This window comes from Melozone crissalis, unplaced genomic scaffold (genome assembly GCF_028551555.1).
Source record: "Melozone crissalis strain CALT ecotype California unplaced genomic scaffold, PUWL_Pcris_2 ptg000016l_1, whole genome shotgun sequence".
In the NCBI taxonomy this organism is placed as follows: Eukaryota; Metazoa; Chordata; class Aves; order Passeriformes; family Passerellidae; genus Melozone; species Melozone crissalis.
In genome coordinates, this window is record NW_026535794.1 from 10,666,907 (window position 1) to 10,680,565 (window position 13,659).

Consider the following 13,659-nt stretch of genomic DNA (forward strand, 5'->3'; position numbering starts at 1 on the left):
AAAATAAAAACAAATGCTATTTCAGTCTAAAATCAAATATAAGCTTTGAGCATTTATTCTACATAGATATAAATTATTTCCTATATTACACCAATACAGACCTGTGTGAGGTAGATTTGACATACCCTTGGAAGCTGACATTAAAGGGTTTTTTTCCACAAAGTATGCAACTGGTGTGAACTCACTCTGTTGTTTAGAATTAATTAAAAAATATGGAGCTAAGTTTCCTTTGGCAGAGTCTGTGCTGAACCAGGCATACACTTTTCATGAACCATAATGCTAGTGTAAACACATGTCATGTCATATGTCATAAACATATGTCAGTTTACTCACAGGTAAACTTTTTAGGATAAACCTCTATTCCCAGTTGTGCATGAAAATGTAAAGAGAGAACAACTGAAAAAAAAAGTGCATTTTTTTGTATCTTAGTCTACATCTATACCTGCTAGACTTAGCTCTGAGTGGGTTTTTTATTACCAGCTATACCCACAAGGAACTCACACAGGCATGGGCTGTGAGATCAAAGATCCACCTCCTCACAATGTACTGTTTTCAACAAATACCCCAGAATGTCTTTGGAAGTTCTGCCTGCACAACTCTGAGCACTGTGGGTAGCCTGTACCACACAGCCAGTGGTGCTTAGCTAGGGACATAGCAAGGAGAGGGAAGCTGAAATGGAAGGAAGGATCCTGGCTGCTGTAGGGTCTGTTTCAATCCTTAAGCATGTCATCTGCAAGGACAGCATCTCTGGGTGACTTGAACTCATTCCTTAGACAACTTCATGGAGCAGCAGACATTGGGGGTTCTCTGCTCTGTATCCCCCTCTTGAGCCTGGTATTTTCTTTACAGTGCCTGGGGAAAAAAGGAAGAGCGTAACCTTCTCCTTAAGACTCTCCCATCCTCCAACTGTTTTCAGCTCCATGGATTTCCTGAGCCTGTTGTTCTTAAGTCTTTGTTCCCTTCCCCCAGCTTCCTAAATTAAATGCCTTGCTGAGATTTTTACTGCAAAGAAAACTGTGTTGCTAAACTTCGTTCTGATGAAAAATTTACACTAATTTTCTGCATTAATACTTCTGTGATCACAACACAGCAGACCTGCCTCCCAGGAAACACATTCAAATATTTTTTGTTTCAGTGCAGCTGGGAGTGGAGTACACAGTGAAGTGGGTTGGTACTACCAGCAAGACAGCTATCTTACAAAGCCAGATAAAGACTTGAGCTTATAGTGGGTGGGTTTGGTTCAGCCAGAAAGATGGTAGAAAGTCCTGGAGAACGCAAGGATGTGCATTCATTAGCCTAGCACAAGGGCTGCGATGGAGAGGACAACACTCCCTTCTCCTAAGGGCAGCATTCAGTAGATGATTTCATGGTACCAAGCCCAGTACCTGGAACCCACCAGCAATGATTCTGTTCATTGTACTTGTTCACCTGCAGGTTTGATGGTTGTACTACTGAAGCAAGAGAATGGCAGAAGATTGTGGCAAGAATAAAAAGCCATATACACACAGGATTGTGTTCTCCAGTATTAGAACTGAAAATACAATGATGTTTTGAAAAGGAGGATGGGAAGAGTAGCATTTAAAAGGAACACAGAGGCATATTTACCAGTCTGCTTGACACTAGGCAGTGTTGATCTTCTCATGCCTGGAAAGTATAGTGGGCATACCTGGGGAACATGTAACAACCAGGACAGAGTGTATTCATGTCCCAGCCTCCAACTACAATCAGCTCAGGGATTTCCCAAGTCACGGTTTGTGTGTCTACAACCTGCGAAGGATTTCTTTACCATGAACCTGCCTGATATCCCCTTTAATTCATGTTAGTAGATTACATTCTTGGTCTGGGTGATGCTAATGCTGCGCTTCTTTATTCAGCTTCTTCTTCTCCCTCCGAGTCCCTTTGCAAGGGAAGCGGTGCCTACAAATCGCCTGTTTACACACCAGTGCAGCACTGCTGGCAAAGGCACACAGCACAAATGCAGACCGATGCATTCCTACGGCAAGTACTTTCTACTCGGAAGGAAGTAACTTTATCATGTTCTAACACTGACGCAGTGGTGCGTTTTCTCTCCCCACAACCACGTAAGCCAGCAGGCTTACTGAGCCCTCACCAGGAACCTTTAGGAATCCTTTCCCCCACCGAGCCCCTGCAGCCCGAGCGGTGCCGGTCGTGCCCCAGAGCCGCGGCTCCCGCTCGCCCTTGCCCGGGCCCTTCACGGCCGGGCGGAGGAAACGCGGCCCTGCGGCCTCGCACAGCCCCCGCCCTCGCCCCGGGGAAGGGGAGCTGCAGCCGCCCCGAGCCCGCTTTGGGTTGGAACAAACATTTCTCCGTGCAGACGAGGAAACTCGCTGCGGCCATGGCTGGGGGAGGGGGGATTTCCTTCCCATTGTCTGCCGGGCTCGGCGCTCCCGGACCCCGCTGCCAGTGAAAGTGAATGGCCGGGAGGGCCTCGCCGCAGGGCTCCTGTTAGACCCCCAGCCACTGCGGTAAGCGGGGCAGTCGGGCTAGACCAGCCCGGCCAGCCGGGCTTCGAAGCTCTGCACTGACGAGCATTAAAAAGTCTTCACAATACCCATAAAAATAAGTCAAAACGAGACAAAAATGCTTCCTTTTAATCCTTCAACGTGCATCCTGAACGCTATATAATGCAAACAGCTACTCGGGGGGATATCAAAACACCCCAAAACCCATGAGGGCCCATGAGCGCCCATTTATAAGCTCTATGCCTGTCAGCTATTAATGAGGATATCAAAACGCCCAAAACCCATGAGGGCCCATGAACACCCATTTATAAGCTCTATGCCTTTTTTTCTACACTGGATCTAATTCACTGCCCCCTGCTCAGAGAAGGTAACGTGGCTATGGTTGCAGACACTCCCTACATGTTTGCTTTAGGACACCTTGTTCTGTCTAAAATCAAATATTTGTATCCTGAAACAAATATCTGGAGGTGGTCCAGACTAGCCTTTATAAATTTGTTAAGTACAGGAGATTGTTGGCAAGTGGTAGACTCCAGGTAAAAACCTGTACGGTAGGCAAGCCATAAGGCTTCCACCCTCCATGTGCTTTCATGCTGGTGAAACTGTGGCCTAAGTGTTTATTTGACAGCTCTCCATGGGTCCTGAGAGAGATAAGAGGCTAAAACTTCTTTATACTGAAGATAGCTGAACTTCTGCCTTAAATAAATATTTACATAGGTAAGGAGAAGGCACTGCGACAGAGCAATAAATCTTTCACTAGAGAAGCTGAGACTCGCTCTGGAGCTTTGTTTTGGAGTTAGGGCAAATCCCCCCAGCCAACCCAGGTTTTTGGGGATGTCTGGCTGCTTGTGGTGAAGAATTAAAAATGGTTATGTGACTGCTAGCTATGTTTGTCCTCTGATTCTGGATGCAAAAATCAGTGCACCTTACCCATGTCAGCTTGAGCGGAGCTGTTGGCTTGATTGCATGGTAGAAACAGCAGCAACTCTAATGACCCCAAATTCTTCTCTTCCCCCCTGTATAAATATAGCTCAGATGCAATTTGAACAGAGATTTCAAAGAAAGCTAGGACAGGCAAGCCAGTAATATCCCATGGAAACTTGGCATATATTTCTATCACACTTCTTTTGAAAATGACATGCCTTAATGAAATCACAGTCAAACTCCACAAATAAATGCTCAAAACAAGGTAGTCTTTTTGTAATTATATTGATAGCAAAACCCTTCTTACTTTAAAAATTGCTTGTAAATTTCATTTGCTTTTTTATTAATACAAGCAATATAATGCAGTTAATAAATTATAGTACCACTACTGGGTATCTGCCCAATGCCTCAAGCACTCTTGGAGAGCAGATTACCAGCACTTTCTTTCCTATCTGTTTATTTAAATAATGTACAACATTCGTTCATATTTAAATGCATAATAGAAATAAGACTTTATCACAGCTATGCAACTAACCATTATTTGCATTTTATTTTCCAAGTGGATGCAATGTCCTGATGCAGCAGTCTCAAAGAAACTGGTTTCAGACACTACTTGAAATCTTATTTAGTGGACACGCTGGAGAAACTTTCACTGTTCAGTGTGCAAACTGTTTAATCTTTGACTGACCAGGCACAATGGATGCTTCTTTTTCAACATTAGCACTACTATTTCCTTATACTATTTCAGAAATATTAATGACTACTCATTTGACTAAATTTTTTGCATGCATAAATATTTATAGCATTAAACTTGCAGTATATTTTAATAAAAGTAAAATTCTAGTCAGGTCAATTAATTGTGAAGTGTTACTTACCCATTTAATAATTCCTGAAGAATTTCAGAAACTTTAGGATATATTTCCATAGACATTTATTAATATTTATCTTACAGTCCATTAAAAAATATAAAATGCACATTTTCTTGCTACTTACATGTACTATATATATATATATGTTCCTATGTATATATAGGAACATATATTTATGTTCCTTTAAAATTATGTATTTGTATTAATATGTATTTCCCTACCCTGCAGTGCAAGTATGGCTAACAGTTGGACTCAATGATCATAAAAGTCTTTTCCAATTTAAATGATTCCATGCTTCTGTGATCTACAGCTCACGACGTATTGACAACTCTGAGACAGACCGCTGATTCTCTGTTTTAGTTTCTGTTGCTCAAGGTGAGTGTCTACTTTCAAAAACATTATCTGTCATTTCTCCAAGTTAGACTTCATGATAGGAGGAATTTTCACGTATCAAGGCTGGATAAGCACAACATTTTCCCTCTGCAATAAGAGAGGGTCCAGATCTAAGAGTATGACAAAATACATACATAATAAATAGTTAAAGATCCGTTTCAAATGTATTATTAAAAAAAATAATAAAAGAAACAAACAGCAACTCCAGCAGAGACCACTAGAGTTCTCCTTCTCCCAAATATCCCTAGCACCATCCTAAACCCTGTTTACCCCAGAAACCTGAACTGTGGACAGACAGAAGAGGAGAGAGAGAGAGAAAATTCAGACACAATAAAACTCTGAGGGGAAAAATATGTGGAAGGAGGAGGCAGCAGCGGCCTGGGGAAGGGATTGAAAAGTTTCCCCTGGCTTAACTTCTCCCCCCCTGCAGCAGCAGAAGCAGCGCCAGCAGCACAAGGTGAGAGAGACTTTTAAGTCTGGGGAGGAGGGGTGTGTGTGCGGGAGGGGGGGTGAATTTACAGCCCTGTGGATATTTCTGTGTCTGCCTCCCTGGCTTTGGGGTGCGAGAGACGCCGTGTCTCATGCTGGGTGGATTTTTTTTTTTTTTTTTTTAATATGATGGAGGATTATAAACATGGCGCCTTAAAAAAACTACAAAATCATGTACACACTGTTCCAAGGAGATGGGAGAGAGGGGACAGGGGAAGGGCTGGGCACCAGGGGAGGGGGCAATCCTTCCCCGCAGGGTGCCGTATGAGGAGGGGGGAAGCAATTATACTTAATAATAAAATGTGTGGGGCTGCGGGGGGGAGATGGAAGGCGGGATTTTTTTATTATTATTATTATTTCATTTTTCGGAGTGGGCAGGATTATCTGGCAGCCCGCTTGGAAACCGAGGAGGAGAAGGGGACGGCGGCGGAGCGCGTGTGATTATTAACGGCGATTATTTTTGTCCCCACACCTTCCCCGGTCGAATTTCGGCTGGGAGGCGGCGGCGGGTCCCCCGCGCCCCCGTGCCGAGTTGCAGCCAGCCCCGGGGCCGGGGCGGGAGGAGGTGGGGTGGGGAGAGGGGAGCTCCGGAGAGAATCGCCGCTTCCAGCGCTCCGCGCGGGCCTGCAGGGCGCGGGGGAGCCGGGGACTCGCGTGAGAGGCGAGGCCGGGCAGGGTGTGGTGCAGCCCGGCCTCAGCCGCGTCTCCCCGCGGCCCCGCTGTGTCCCGCACGCGGGGCCACCGCTTTGCTCCCCACTCTCCCCCGCTTTCCTTTCGCTCACACACCCCCGCCGCCGCCGCATTTCCTCGCTGGGGGGGGGGGGGGATGCCTGCTCGGAGGACGGGTCTTGGCCCGAGTAATGGCAGCTGCTCGACAGCGCCGAGGCTCCACAGGAGAGAGACGGCGGGGCCCCCGCAGGCCGGGCGAGGGGCCATGGCCGCCGTGCCCGCGGGGGGCAGGGGAGGGGACGGGGAAAGGGTGAACTCAGAGCCCCAGCCCTCCTCCGCCGGCGGCAGCGGGCGGTGCCACCCCCGCGGCCGGGACGGCCTCGCCGTCCGGCGGGGCACCGGGGCCCGGCATCGCCTTGTCCCCCGGCACAGCCCCGGGCGCTTCCCCTCCTCTCCCGTGTGCTCTGGGGCAGGGCCCGGGGGTAAAGGGGGCGATTTCTCCGCTCTGCCCCCCCCGGCTCCCCGCGGCCTCCGGGGCAGCGCCGGGAAGGGCCCTCCCGGGGCTGTGCCGGACTCGGCGGTTCGGGAATGCGAGCTGGCGACGGGCTCGCTTTTGTTTGCGTTCTGGGGATCTTTGTGTGTGTGCACCCCCGAAGCCGTGTCTGCAGACAGCTGCCCTCGGTGCACTTTGTGGGGTGTTCGCCTTCACCCCTCCCTCGGGGCTGCTCACAGGCCTGTGTCTCCTTTCTTTCGGGGAAAGGATGGAAGTGTAGGTGTGGGAGTGCCCGTGGTAAGGATGATGGGGAGCTTCGTGCGCTTTCCTGACCTTCCGTGTGGTCCAGACAACAGTCCCCCTATAAAATGCTGATGTTAAGGATTTGGGAAACTTTGTGTGTCTTTTGGGGCTTATCCGTAAACCAGCAGGCTTTGGGCATTTGGTTTTGGTCTTCTGTGAACTTTACAGATGCTAGAGATGGGGTGGTTTGAGAAGAGGTAAAGGAGGGAAAAAACTTTATTTTGGTGCTGTTTGGTTTTATAATTTAACCTGGAATCATCTGGCATAGTCTCTGTACTGTTGGAGTAATTCTATTTATTGTAGTTTTAAGAAGATCTTACTGCAGTTGAAAAGAAAAAGAGTGGAAAATGCTTTCTTGTCCTACTTAATGCTGATATTTTTTTCATTTTTCTTGCTTTTGTAGGAAATTGTTTAATTCTTTAGGGGTGAATGCTGAGGCAGGTGTGAGGAGGGGGAAAATGGGAGGGGAAATGCCAGTTTGTGGTTCAGGTTGCACTGCTTTGGGTTTTTTGAGTTCCTCACCTTCAGTATGAAGGATCTGGCATCTCTCCACTTTTATTTTTTAATTATCAACCACTCTTGAGTGTGCTACAGAAAGTCTTTAGGGAAGTCAACTGTTTGCTGACTAATGTTTTGTTTAAAAGTGGAAGTGCCCACAAAATAATTTCCACTTTTATGGGATTTATGGCATTAATTAATTCCCACTGTGGATTTATGGCCTTAAAATGCTAGCTTTTCCATGCCTAAACAAACCCTCTGTGCTTTGACCCTATCTAGTTGCATGGGGAAGGGAGGGAAGGGAATGGTTCATGGGGTGAGTAGTTCAACAGAGAGCACTTAATCTTGCTGATGGTGAGTTTGGTTTTAGTGAGTGGGGGAAAAAGTGACTGTGTTGATGGCTCTGTTGGTTGTGCTGTGGATGGTGGTCTCTGCAACTAATATCAGGTTCAGTAGCAAAGGTCTGAGTGAGAAAAATGATCTTCCTCTACACCTCATGAACCAGATAATGTGATGGAAATTGTCTTGTGCTGAAGTCAACTTTGTAAGGGGAGTTGGGAGTCTGTGGATGTTGGGACAGGGTCATAGAACTTTGGTGATGTGCTAAAGATACTTTTAAGCAGTTTGAAGTTTTGTAGCAAAAATTTTACAGGTATTTCACCTCTGAAGGTGTTGTTTGTTTTGTTTTTTAAAATCTAAGCAAGCAACTATTGGCAACTATTAAATACAGATGTAAAAAAACTAATTGATTTTGTTCACCAGAAACCAAAATTCTTAAAAGTTTGACATAGTCCTTCTGTAGTATGAGGCAGAGCAATGCTTCATAACTTTTCAGGAAAAAAGTGAGCACTATTGGAGTGACAAGAATTCCGTGAGTGGAATTGCTGTGCATAATGTGTGACTGGTAGTTCATGTGCTGTGTGTCCTTGCTGTTTGCAGGCAGTAGGAATTCTGTGGGTGTCTGCTGTCCAAGTGTCCTGGGGTTCCCCTACCTTGGAGCAGAGAGCAGAAGGGCCTGTTCAGCCTGACCTGAGGTTCCTGCAGCAGGAGAGCCTGGTTGTGCTTTTTGGCTTAAGGTCATCTCAAAAGCAAGTGAGACAGTGCAAGGCTGTGAAGTGTGCTTGGTATTTCTGCCTGCACATAAATAAAACATACTGGGTGCTGTTAGTGATGTGGTGCTCCCTGGGCAGATGGACCATGAATTTGGCCTCAGGCTCACCTTGGAGTGGCTCAGGCTCCATCTAGACTGTTGTGCATCTCTACCAGTGCACCACAGCTTGGGGACCACTGAACTCTGCCATCTGCAGTCACTGGGTTAGAATAAAATACCTCAAAAGGAAATAGATTAAAGATAACATTGAAGATGTTTTCTCACTTTTAGGCATCTAAACGTCTCTGTAGATGCCTGCATTATCTAGTTAGCTAGCAAACTGTTTCGTTTCACACAGTTTGAGAATGAGGGGGAATTTTAGAATAAACAGACATGTTTTGAAATTGAGGAGCCAATTTCAGTCACCTAGAGTTCACAAATTTTGGACATACCTGTAACTAATTTTCATAGTAACTGCCTTCCACAGTCTTTCAGAGCATTTATCTCTGGAAGTGTGTGAAGACTTCAGGCAGTGGGAATCAGTCCAGGCTAAAAGTTCTGAAAAAGGGACAAGGTGATGATGAAGATGTCTTCAGGAAATTTCTGATTTGCTTCTTAAATGACTTTTTAGCTAGACCCAGATTAGCATAATTGTCAGTAAAAGATGTCTTTTACCCAAAATGCAGGTTGTTGCATTTTGGGTAAAAGACATCTTTTACTGACAGTAAAAGATACTGATACACATACTGACAGATTAATTTTGTTTATAGTTCTAACTAGAACTATAAACAAAATTAATCTGTGCAAGTATGTGTGCCTCACTCCAGTGATGAACTTGGTTTGTAAAATGTGGAATTCTTTAAAATTACCAACGGAATGCACACAAGATTTTACTTGCCTGAATAAAGTAGAGTTTGGAGATTTTTTTTGAAAGTTAGATCAGAATTGTTGGAGCAATTATTTTACTCATATTTATCCAGCAAATGCATGAATTTGTTTAAAATCCTGACCCCTGATTTTATTAATTGCAGTGGTTTTCCTTCCATATAATAGGACTTTGTTTAGCCATCATTCTTGCCCTGATTGTTCAGGAGGTAATGCAGGATCATGTTCTTTATCTGCTGAGGGTTTTGTACCTTGGTTTTTGTTGGGTTTGTTTAGTCTCAGGATGTGGTGAGCACTCCCACATTATGTGTGTAGTACCTGGAGCATGGTGCCCTTGGTAGCTGGGCAGTGCAGAGTATGTCATCTTTTATATAGCTCATACATTTTAGGCTGTCAGTGTTGCTTGTGCTAAACATTGTGAACAAAGATTATTCTTGTCAGGTTCTGGATCATTTTTCATCAGTTCAATGTAAATTTAGCTCATAATTGGGTTATTGTTCTAAGGTTTAATCTTCCAGTGGCGAGAGTACAGCCTGCAAAGTAGGTACTTTATAAGATGACGTAATGACTCCATTTTTCAGGAATTTCTTTATTTGTTGTTTCTGAGAGCGTATGAAATGCAAAACAAATGTGGAAACCCCACAAACCCCTTCATTCCTGGGTGTAGGGGAGGTAACTGATGGACAGCAGAGTGGCTGTGTACAGTACAACAAACACTGTGGCCTCAAGCCTGCACAGGTGAACTCCTGTGGGGTTGTCTGGTTCCCAAGGACTCTCCACATGCAGCTCCCAGAAACACCATACTTTTTTCACCATATTTTCAGTTGTAGTATTTAAACATAATTTTATCATCTCTTTAAACCAATGTCTGCCATCAGGTAAATTGAGACAGCCAGAACTCTTGTCTTTTGATTTATTTCTATCATGCTGTGAGTATTGGATTATATATAGAGGAAAAAAAAAAAAAAAGGAGGTAAACCTAGCATGTTAGTAAGATTTCATTCATATTTATTTCTTCTCTTTTTTTTTTTTTTTGTCCCTGAAATGACCAGGATCTTTTAGTCCTGTGGGCAGGCTACAGCAGGCACAGTGGTGATACATACTGACATGTCCATGAACCCAAGTTAAAGCTCATGGTGTCTAATTTTAGCCAGCTTTGGTAATATCCCATCAGAGCCTGATCCTGTAGCTGCACCGTGTAGATAAATCCAAAGTGTAGCTATTGAGAGTTTTGTGTACAAAAAGACTGGTTTTTATTTTCTTCCAATCTCTCATTTTACACTTCACTAGAATGCAAAAGGTATCTGTTATGAAAATACAGAGAAATGAAATTTGAGTTTAAAGCATGTGACTGAGAAAAAGGCAATAGTATTTATAATTTCAAATTTAGAAATGTATTCAAAATAGAAGTGAAATATGATTTATTGGTGTACTTACTAACAATCAGGATATCTTTGCTTGTACCTTTACACTGTAATTAGTTTTGAATTCTAGGATTAAATAATTGCAGAATAAAACATTGTGATTTCAGGATTATGAATCTTCATACAACTCTCACTTACACTATCATATAAAACTAATTCTTAATAAATAATTTTAACACCAGACACATTGAAATTTAAAGTACTAAAATCCACTTACTCATTAAAAAATTAATTTAAACATGCCAACAAAAATAGCAGTGATATCCCATTCACTGTTTCTGTGGAAAGTGTATTTTTTGCATGCAAAGAACTGGGCTCACTGTCACAATTAATTTTTTATCTGTAATAGGATACTATTGATTTGACATCTAGTAATTTTGAAAAAGAAGTGTTGAAGTATTCCTTCTTACCTCTCCTTTGTCCTATGTTTGTTACTATGTTAAATATAAACCAACTTGCATTATATTCAAATTGATGATTTTAATGCAGCTGATTTAATAATGTTTTGGTTACAGAGCACAGGACTGTGCTAGTAGGTGTAGTACCCAAAGCAGTGTTTTGGCAAGTGGGTATTTGTACTTTGATCCCATGCACTTAGGGCATGGCATTGTTATCTGGTCTTTTAAAGAGAGCTGGAGGGGAGCTGTGCTGTGACTCATGGGACAAGGCACTTAGTTCACTAATTTTAGCAGAGCGATTCTTGTCTGTCAACCTTAGGTTTTATTTGAACCTTCTGGAAAAGAGATGAAGTGAAACAAAATGGAGTTGAGAGAAAATGATTAGCAGAATCTCAAAGTAGCTAGAAATAGTACGCAGTGAAAAAGAAATTAAAAGTATGTAAGATATGTTTATTGCTCAACAAATCTTTAAGATCTGAGAGACTGATCAGAGAGCTTTATCTTTCTTAGCATGCTATCATTTTCTGTTGAGTCTCACACAACATTTATGTGTTCAGTAAGAGAGGATCTCTCTCTACAGATACCTGTTTGCAATTACAGATGCTTCTCAAGCCAGAAACCAAGCACCAGCCAAATCTGCACTGGCTGCTTGTGCCTTATTACTATTTTCATGGTGTCATTGCTAGTAAAAGAAAACTTCCAAAGAGGACAGAGTCTGTGCCTTGCATAACACTGCAGTGTGTGCATTCACATGCACAAATTAAAGTGGAAATTCTGCCTCAGAATGGAGCAGGGATTCTCTGTTTTCCTTCTGGTCGGTTGTTAATTTTGTGATCAGTGTCTTAGGAGCTGTCATTGGCTTCAGAGACAAGCTGATACCCAGAGTTTATGCACAATCTCCTTCCCCCAAGCAATTACTAGGATCCAGGTTCAAAATTGTACAAAATCAAAACAAAAGAATTGCTATTTCATAAAATGTAATCACTGGCCACACAGTCACTGATTGTTCACTGATGAAAATTGATATTCACTGCAGAAAATTCATTGTTACCCATAGATTAATATTGATATAATGATGGAGACCTTGATCATATAAACACTTGTTTCCCACAGGCATGAAAATGCATAGGTCTTAGAGCATACTGATGAATAAGTTTAGTTCCACAAAATAGTTTTAAAAATTAAAACCTTACATATGACTTCAATATTCAAGGAAGAACACAGTCAAAATTAGTTGTGCTGTTATAATTTTATATAATGCTATATTTTTGATTCTTCTATGGAATTCAATAGCATTGTTACATGGGCATTTTTATGCCTTTTCAATATCAACAGTATGACTTGGTTTTTTGCACATGCTAAATTTTAAATTAATATTTGTTTCCATTGAAGTTAAGGCACTTTTTCTACATGAACATTAGTCTTTGAAGGAGGTTACAGTGCTTAGGAAAAGAACAGAGAAAACGTGGATAATATTTTTCTGTTAGTGATTTCTGCCATTTTCTTTATATTTTAAATCCTGTGTGTTGTGGGAAACCTTAATTATAGATAAACAAAATGGTGAAAGAAGAAATTCCTACTGGAAAAACCAATACCATTATGAGAAGAAAGGTTTATTCTTACATCAGGAAAGCTAGAAAATAGGTATGTCAGGGAACTGTGTATTTTAACATAGTTCAAAATTACGGAAATTGTGAATGTGCAAGCAGGTTAAGTAATGTTGTTTTTTTATCATAGAACATAAATTAAAAACCTGAATTCTGAAATTATCTTGATTCATCCTGTTTTTATCATTTACATTGCAAACAGTAGGCAAATCTAGACAATCCTTTTTGTTCTACGCAAGAAATTATTTAGAGTGGGTAATGTTCTCCTCACATTGTGTTTCTATTCCTTCTTTGTCAAACATTCAAAATTGCAGGAAACTTTATTTTTTATTAAAAGTGAAGAATTGTTATTATTTGTTTTCCCAGGAACCAGACTGACACCATTTTTAGTTTCACATAAGTATGAGAATGTAGGACATTCTTAAGAACTGGCTGCATGGACTTATCTCAGGAAGCTTCAGTGTCAGTCATTACATGCAAGCTGACATTTGAATACAATATGGCACACTGAATAATTTGGCTTTGGTTCTAATATTAAAAAAAAAAAGAGAAGAAAATTTTAATATTTTTCTCAAATAAAAATAACTTTCTTAAAACCTCTTTGTGATAGTAAAATATGAGGAACAGTGAGAAGAGATGTTCATTTTGCTTAGAGATAACTCAGGGTGTTTAACCTCTTAAGAGTCTGACTAGAATGGAATATCAGGCTGTTTAAAAGCTGCCATATTAAAATATTGGTTGGTTGGTTAGTTGGTTGGTTTTTGTGTATTAAAAAAAAAAATGTTTTGTTTCACTAACATAACTTTTTGAAGGAGAGTGCTGATGCATACCTGGGAGCGCTTCAGACAGTGTTGGAAAGTGAGATACATGGACACTCCCAGTCTGTAATTGTATCTTTCAGTTTTGTAGCTTTGTGTTCATCTTCTGCTTGCACTGACCTGAAATAAATAGACTTTCAGGAAATATTTGTTGTAAGAAAGACATTCTTCCTTTTCCTGCACACTTTCCACTCTCCTGGCTCCCAGAAGGCTTCTTTATAAATCTTCTAATTGGAAGCATGCTCTCTAACTTCTCTCTGGTTCCAGACACGAAATTTCCTTTTGTTATTGAACTTGCACCTTTTAGGAAATACAGATT

The 13,659-nt window shown here is 42.1% G+C and overlaps 1 protein-coding gene across 5 annotated transcripts in view; it reads left to right on the top strand.

The window, feature by feature from the left end:
- Nucleotides 1-4,912: 4,912 nt before the first annotated feature.
- ZMYND11 (zinc finger MYND-type containing 11) overlaps nucleotides 4,913-13,659 on the top strand; it is a 105,960-nt gene continuing 97,213 nt past the window's right edge. For 3 of the 5 annotated variants that reach the window (XM_054273412.1, XM_054273415.1, XM_054273416.1), the window contains exon 1: nucleotides 4,913-5,123. The gene's annotated coding sequence lies outside the window, so the exon portion shown is untranslated. Of the gene's footprint in view, nucleotides 5,124-5,548; nucleotides 5,593-6,521; nucleotides 6,615-13,659 lie in introns of those variants that run through there. The other 2 variants (XM_054273413.1, XM_054273414.1) reach the window with 2 other exon arrangements.